Source organism: Gossypium hirsutum, chromosome D08 (genome assembly GCF_007990345.1).
Source record: "Gossypium hirsutum isolate 1008001.06 chromosome D08, Gossypium_hirsutum_v2.1, whole genome shotgun sequence".
Lineage (NCBI taxonomy): Eukaryota > Viridiplantae > Streptophyta > Magnoliopsida > Malvales > Malvaceae > Gossypium > Gossypium hirsutum.
The window spans coordinates 185,224-192,393 of NC_053444.1; the positions used below are offsets into that span (position 1 = coordinate 185,224).

At 34.8% G+C, this 7,170-nt stretch overlaps 1 non-coding gene and 2 pseudogenes across 1 annotated transcript; 1 reads left to right on the forward strand and 2 right to left on the reverse strand.

The window, feature by feature from the left end:
• Positions 1–1,244: 1,244 nt before the first annotated feature.
• On the reverse strand, positions 1,245–1,323 carry LOC121220668 (small nucleolar RNA snoR35). Its single transcript, XR_005917887.1, has one exon. It is a non-coding gene; the product is annotated as a small nucleolar RNA snoR35 (small nucleolar RNA).
• Positions 1,324–1,483: 160 nt separating this feature from the next.
• LOC121220048 (probable NOT transcription complex subunit VIP2) lies at positions 1,484–5,095 on the forward strand (annotated as a pseudogene).
• Positions 5,096–6,131: 1,036 nt separating this feature from the next.
• Positions 6,132–7,170, reverse strand: part of LOC121220049 (receptor-like protein kinase HERK 1) — a 4,497-nt pseudogene continuing 3,458 nt past the window's right edge.

The window sequence follows — 7,170 nt, forward strand, 5'->3', positions numbered from 1 at the left end:
GGGTTAAATTAAAAAGAATGAGAGAACTGAAAAAAAAAATCAAATTACACAATATGTAAATGTTGAAGGTTAGATTTTTTAGAATTAAGACTAAATTGACATAATTTATAAATATTGAGAGTTAAAGTTACTATTATGTCAATTTTAAAAACTGCCACCGTAGCCCGTTGGAGACTAAAAGACAAAATTGAATAGTTGGTTGATATTTTTTAACTTTTCATAATTAGGTGACCAAAAAAGAAATTTACTCGTAGTTGAAAGATTATTTTTAATTTTCATAGTTGGATAACCTAAAAAAAAATCACTAATAGTGAGTGATACCAGTTAGTTACCTTTAGTTTTTTATTTAGCACATTAGATTTAGGGCAAAAAAAAAAAGGCAAAAATAAACAGGGAAATTGGACCCAAACAGAAACGCGAAAGCTCGTTCTTGGTTCAGCTCTAAGAAATCCCATACAAAGTTGAAAAAAAGGTAGAGAAAAAAAAATCAAAGATCACTCTCATTCGTTGATCTAGCTTCAGGTACTGTCGCTCTCTTTCTGAATCGATCTGGATCCTTGAATTTGATCTTGAATCGCACTGAGTTCATCTCTTTCAAATTTTATCTGAATGTTGTTCTACATAGTCAAAGTATTTAGGGTGTGTATTGCTAATAACACCTCATTTATGTCATTCGGATTAGTTTTCTCACAATTGCGTTTGTCCTTTCAGGATATAATCACTGTAGTAGCTTCGCAATCAGGATTTGTTTACTACACCAAGACACTGATAGGCTGCTTCCCGAGGAATGATTTTTTGCATTACCTATTGACACTCGTGCAATGTCGGGATTACTTAATGTATTGTTACTTTAACTGAACAATTTATTAGAAGTTGCAATCTTTAGAACATTATTCTTGTTTTTGGACTTGTTATTTATCCTTTATCTAAATGAAGTGTGTGGCTTCTGCAGATGAACTTAGGTCTTAGCTGAAGATAACTAGATATTTGTTTCTTTGGTTTGTGTTTGTGTATGTGCTTGTGATAACATGTTGTGGAATGCTGGTTTTTAGTAACTCAGGGTAAAAATATGTTGGTTGGTTGTTTGTCATTGGTGTTCCATAAATTGGTTTGAAACTTTGGTTCGTGTTTTTGCATTCTTTCCTGTTAATTGTTGTCTGTGTTTTGAATCACGTGTCTATCTCTAACTGGAAACTATATGTGCATCCTGTTACAGTCTTCTATCAACGGGTCGGCATCTAATCTTCCAGACAGTAGCGGACGTTCTTTGCAACATCTTTCTCTGGTCAGTCTGGTGCTGCCTCCCCTGTTTCCATCACACTGGTGGGTAAATTTTACTGGATTTCCATTCACTATGTTCTTTTGAATTCATGCAATTTTGTTGTTGTTTTTGCAGGCTCTATTCAGGGACTGCATAATATTCATGGTAGCTTAATGTTCCCAACTGCCTGCACGCTTGCATCAAGAACTCAACGTTAAGTAATGTCCAACTGGTGGTGTTCAACAACCTACTGGGAGCCTTTCTGGTGGAAGATTTGCATCAAATAATCTCCCAGTTGCACTTTCTCAGGTAGTTCTAATATTCCACTGTACTGTAGTTTGACTTCTGTATTACAGCAAAAGAATTCTACAGACTATCTCCTCCCTCATGCATGTCATTAGGACAAACCCCATAAAAATGAAAATAATAGGAAGGAAATAAACTCTTGCATTCTTGTACCATGTACTTTGTTTTCTTATAAATACCATTTTGCAGTTATCTCACGGCAGCTCCCATGGTCATTCAGGAGTAACCTAATAGAGGAGGTATTAGTATTGTAGAAACCCTGGATTTAGTAGTAACACAAATGGAGTTGGTGGCTCTAATACCTGGTATTCTCCCAACCTCTGCAGGAATCGGTAACCGCAATGCTGTTCCAGGATTGGGAGTATCCCCAATTCTGGGAAATGCAGGTCCTAGGATAACAAGTTCTATGGGAAACATGGTTTGGTGGGGGGCAACATCGGGAGGACATTAAGCTCTGGTGGAGGGTTATCTGTGCCTGGTCTAGCATCTCGTCTGAATTTAAGTGGCAATAGTGGATCCGCAAGTTTAACTGTGCAGGGACAGAATCGGTTGATGAGTGGTGTGCTTCCTCAAGGTACATTACTGTGAACAATGACCTCTAATATTTGCTGTTGGCAACAAAAGACCACTGTTTACTTCTGCTGCTGGCTATGATTTCCATAGGCATAAATCAGTACAATGGCCAAAAATTTTGGTTAATTACCATCCCTCGTTGCTGTTTCTTTTGATGATGTTCTGGCTTGGCTCCTTTTCTTGCATTGCTCTTCATAGCTTCTCGGTGCACGCTATAATCTGGTTCTTATTATTAACAGTTCTAGATATATGTTTCAATTTTATATGATTTGATTATTACTTTTGTATTGTGGAATTTGTGCCTAGTGGATTACTGGCTTAGTTGCACATCTTTATTGAATACACTTTCTGCATTTCAGGATCTCCTCAGGTACTTCAATGTTAGGCAATTCTTATCCAACTGCTGGGGTCCACTTTCCCAGAGTCATGTTCAAGCTGTGAACAATCTTAGTTCTATGGGCATGTTGAATGATGTGAACTCAAATGACAATTCCCTTTTGACATAAACAATGATTTCCCTCAGTTGACAAGTCGTCCTAAATTCTGCTGGTGGCCTCAAGGACAATTGGGTAACTAAAGAAGAACCTTTCTGATACTTTCACTTGCCCCCCCCCCCTCTTTTTTTTCCCCCTTGTACTGAAGTTCTAACATTCTAAGTTAAATTAAAATATTTCAGTTCATTACGAAAACAAGGTCTTAGTCCATTGTTCAACAAACCAAGAGTTCAGCATTCAAAATGAAGATTTCCCTGCATTACCAGGATTTAAAGGTTCTCAGATAGTTTTTAACCTTGTTATGATTAATGCAGTTTATTTTCTGGTAGACAGAAAATTTTCTCACTTTTTATATACATGGGAATCCAGCTTTGAAGTTATATCAGTACTTGATTTTGTGGTCATTTTAGTATATTAGCTGTTTACTGGTTTTTATGGCAGTATTATTATCACATTTAATGACTTACTTTTTATTTATACAATGCAATTATGTTTTTAAAACCATTATGTTCTAAGCCGTTATATATAATATTGTACAGGTGGTAATGCTGATTATGCAATGGATTTGCACCAGAAAGAGCAACTACATGACAATACCATGTCTATGATGCAGTCTCAGCACTTCTCTGTGAGTCTATTTACAAAATTGAAAAATTATGGTTTATTTGCTTTTTGTATATTTATTTTTAATAATGGCTGCTGGCATATTATGGCTTATGTATTTCCTTTCCTTCATTTTGTAAAAAATAAGTATATTTTATCTTCATGATGCTGTATGTTTTCTCTAATATGTGCATGCAATTGCACAGATGGGGAGATCAGCAATTTAACTTGGGTGGATTTATTCATCTCTCGCCACAGCAGCACACACATGCTCCATCGCAGTGGTAGCGGGGTCTCCTTTTTCACTTGAAAACACCAAGATTTCTCCATTTACATGGTCAGATATATTCCCGTCTTTCATTCAAGCTACCACTCACAGGTGTGACGTTGTGATGTAGATGGTTCTGCAACCTAATAATTACAATTAGGGAGTATACTTATTAGTGGTAGGAGGAAACAGATTCTAACTGATTTGAACTCATTGGGAGTGTTTTAGTAGCTTAGATGAATTGAGGTCATTGTTGATCAAACCGAAAGAATGTGAAATTGGGCCCTTTTTTCTCATATAACAGCCTGCTGAAAAATAGGTTCCATGAAAGATGATGAATTTGGTTTGATTCCTTTTGTTGGACGCCATTTAGCCTGCGTTTGATTTGTGCATTATTATTTTTTTCTTATTTGATAGAGGTTAAATATAATTACTTCTAACATCCTCTTTCATCTTTGGTTTAGGCCAACGGACCACCTGGAGTTGGACTAAGACCTTTAAATTCCTCAAATACGGTTTCTGGCATGGGTTATGACCAGCTATTCAGCAATATCAGCAACATCAGAACCCTTCCCAATTCGTCTTCAACAGATATCAGCTGTCAATCAATCATTTAGGGAACCAGGCATGAAATCAATGCAAGCCACACAGTCTAATCCAGACCCATTTGGTTTACTTGTTTGCAAAGTGTGATAAAGATGACCGATCCTGATTTGACTTCCCTTGCACTCGGAATTGATCTGACAACACTTGGTTTAAATTTAAATTCATCAGAAAATCTTCACAAGACTTTTCGTTCTCCGTGGTCTGATGAACCAGCTAAGGGTGACCCAGAGTTCACCGTGCCACAATGTTATTACGCTAAGCAACCACCTGCATTACATGTGAGCTGGCTTTCGCTTATCTTAACTGCCAGAATTAGTGAATTTTCTACTATAGTTTCTGATTTCCTTTTGGTGCATGCAGCAAGGGTATTTTTCGAATTTTCTGTGGATGCATTGTTCTATATATTTTACAGGTGTGTTTTCTTTATGACTATTGTTCTTTTTTTTTCCTGAATATTGTAAAGATCTTATTCTTAGCCGTATTTTTCTCTGTTTCCGTGCAGCATGCCAAAAGACGAAGCTCAACTATATGCCGCAAATGAACTGTATGATCTCTACTAAATGAACTCTGCAACTTTATACCATTTTTTTTTCCCACTTTTCCTTGTACATCTCTTATTGGCAGTTATAATAGAGGCTGGTTTTACCACAAGGAGCATCGATCATGGTTTCATAAGAGTCCCCAATGTGGAGCCACTGGTTAAGACAAACACATATGAGAGAGGTTCTTATCACTGTTTTGATCCGAAGTCATTTGAAACAATCCGTAAGGTTGGAACACTATTATATTCCCACGCATTTATATTGTGTACATTTTACGTCGCTCACTACTCTAGTTGTAGTTACTGAAAGCTGCCTATTATTTTCGAGTGCAGGACAATTTTGTCGTTCATTACGAGAGTTGGAAAAAAGACCGGCTTTACCCAACATTACAAGCTATTTCTTCTGTTTTTGTGTACATTGTAAAGAGAGTCCAATATTATAGCCTCTTTCCCATCTAATCTTAAGCATTTCCAATATGTGTCATAGTCTTTTCCTAGTAAACCTGGAATTGAACTGTCAAGGCTGTTGTCTTAAGGGTGAAGTCGCGGTTTTGAAAAGAAAATGTGAAGTTCTACGTGTCATATTTTGGTTCTTAAAAACTGAACTGAATGGGTCGATTTATCAGTTTGGGTGGATTTTGGTTCATTAGGTATTTTTTTTTAATAAACTACATCTCATGTCGCTAAGCTATTAGGTCACTAAGGTATTAGTAAGTTTATGTTTTGATTACTCAACTTTAAAAAGTTACAAAACTGTTGTTGAAACTATTTCAAAAATTTTCATTCAAGTTACTAGGTTGTTAAAAATCGTTGTGTATGACTTTTTGCCTGTTTGCTATCAATGAAGTTTTTTTTTTTTCTTTTACATTTTAGTTTTTTATGAAACAACAATTTGAATAAAATTAAATATTGTTTTCGATCTCAATTTGGCCATTCAATTAACTTTGAATTAAGTATTTACTTGTTGATGCGTTGAACATGTCATCATAAGCTTAAGGTTGTATAACGTTTTTTAAAAAAAAAAAAAAAAGAAACTTAATTGTGCAATGATTTAAATAAAAACTTTGCAATAGTTCAATAATTATTTTGTAACATTTTAAGGTTGGAGTGATTAAAATGTAAACTTAATAATTGTTTAGTGAACTTAGTGTAGTTTGCTTAAATATAAATTATTAATTTTATATAATTAAAAATTGAAGTTGGTAAAAATAGAAGTTGGTTGGTTTGGATAATTATAATATTTTAATTTGTGAAATGAAAATAATATGAATTGAATTCATATAAGTAATAATTGAATTGAAAATAAACAGCATGTAATAAAATCGGTTAAAAATCAATTGAAAATTGATTTTTTTAAATTTATATTGGAATATTTGTTTGTATCACAGTTATTACAATCACAGAACAGGAAATAAGGTTCAGGCTTGTCTCAATAAAATCCTTGGATCATTTTAGTGATTTTGATAAAGGTATCTCAACTCAATCATTTCTTACAACTTGATGTACCTCCACTGTCTGCTGCACTATAACCTGTGGTACCGGTGCCGGTGCCGGAATGAACTCCACGGTGGCTTCAGTTGGAGAAGGATCTGTTTGTTTTGATCCTCTACAACAACAATAGTAACAGCAATAAGCAAGAAGCGCTAATAGTATAACTGAACCGATACTCGACCTATCGTCGCCGCATTTTTACTTTTCGGGCAGCTTGAGTTTTCGTTCTCATCAATCCTGCCCGGACATAAACGTGGAACAACAGTTAGTTCGAAATGTTGGAAACATGAAAAGTAATGCTTGATGATGAGCTTGCCTGCCTGCCTGCCTGCCTGCATTGATTTGCTTGTTATCGGTTATCGATTGTGGAACACAACCAGAAAAATCATTGTCTCGGGGTCACTGTAAAAAAACATAGTTTGAATTTAAATATGAATACTTCACACACACATGTGCTGGAATTTCAACAAGTTACTCACAGTAATCGTCGGTAACTTTCCAAGAAAATCTGGAATTTCCCCTGAAAGTTTGTTATTATGCAAATCTCTGATTCATGATACAGGAACAGAAAACAGCAAATTTATAAGTGCTTTAAACCAAACATCCAGTGAGTGATAATGTTTTTAATTTAAGGGTATAGTGACTCAATTATTAATAAATAATTTTTTAGTCATTTAAGTATGGAAAACTATAAAATAGTTACCAATTTATTAAAAAAAAGAATTTGGTCACAGCGGTTAAATTACCGATAAAATGATAATAACTTGGCAACTTTAAAAAATTGAAATAATAATAACTTAACCCTACTCTTTGATGAAAAAAAATATTGAATAAATTGGGTGATAAAAAAAGAAACTTATGAATAGTTAGTTACTTTATCCTTTATATAATACTGTTAATGGTGAAAAGTTAAATAACTCACATTACTTCAAGGGCATCCATTTGGCTGAATTTTGGGAGATAACCTTGGAGACCAAAACCAGAAAGATATCTGCAACATATGTTAAACATTTTTCATAGCAATGGA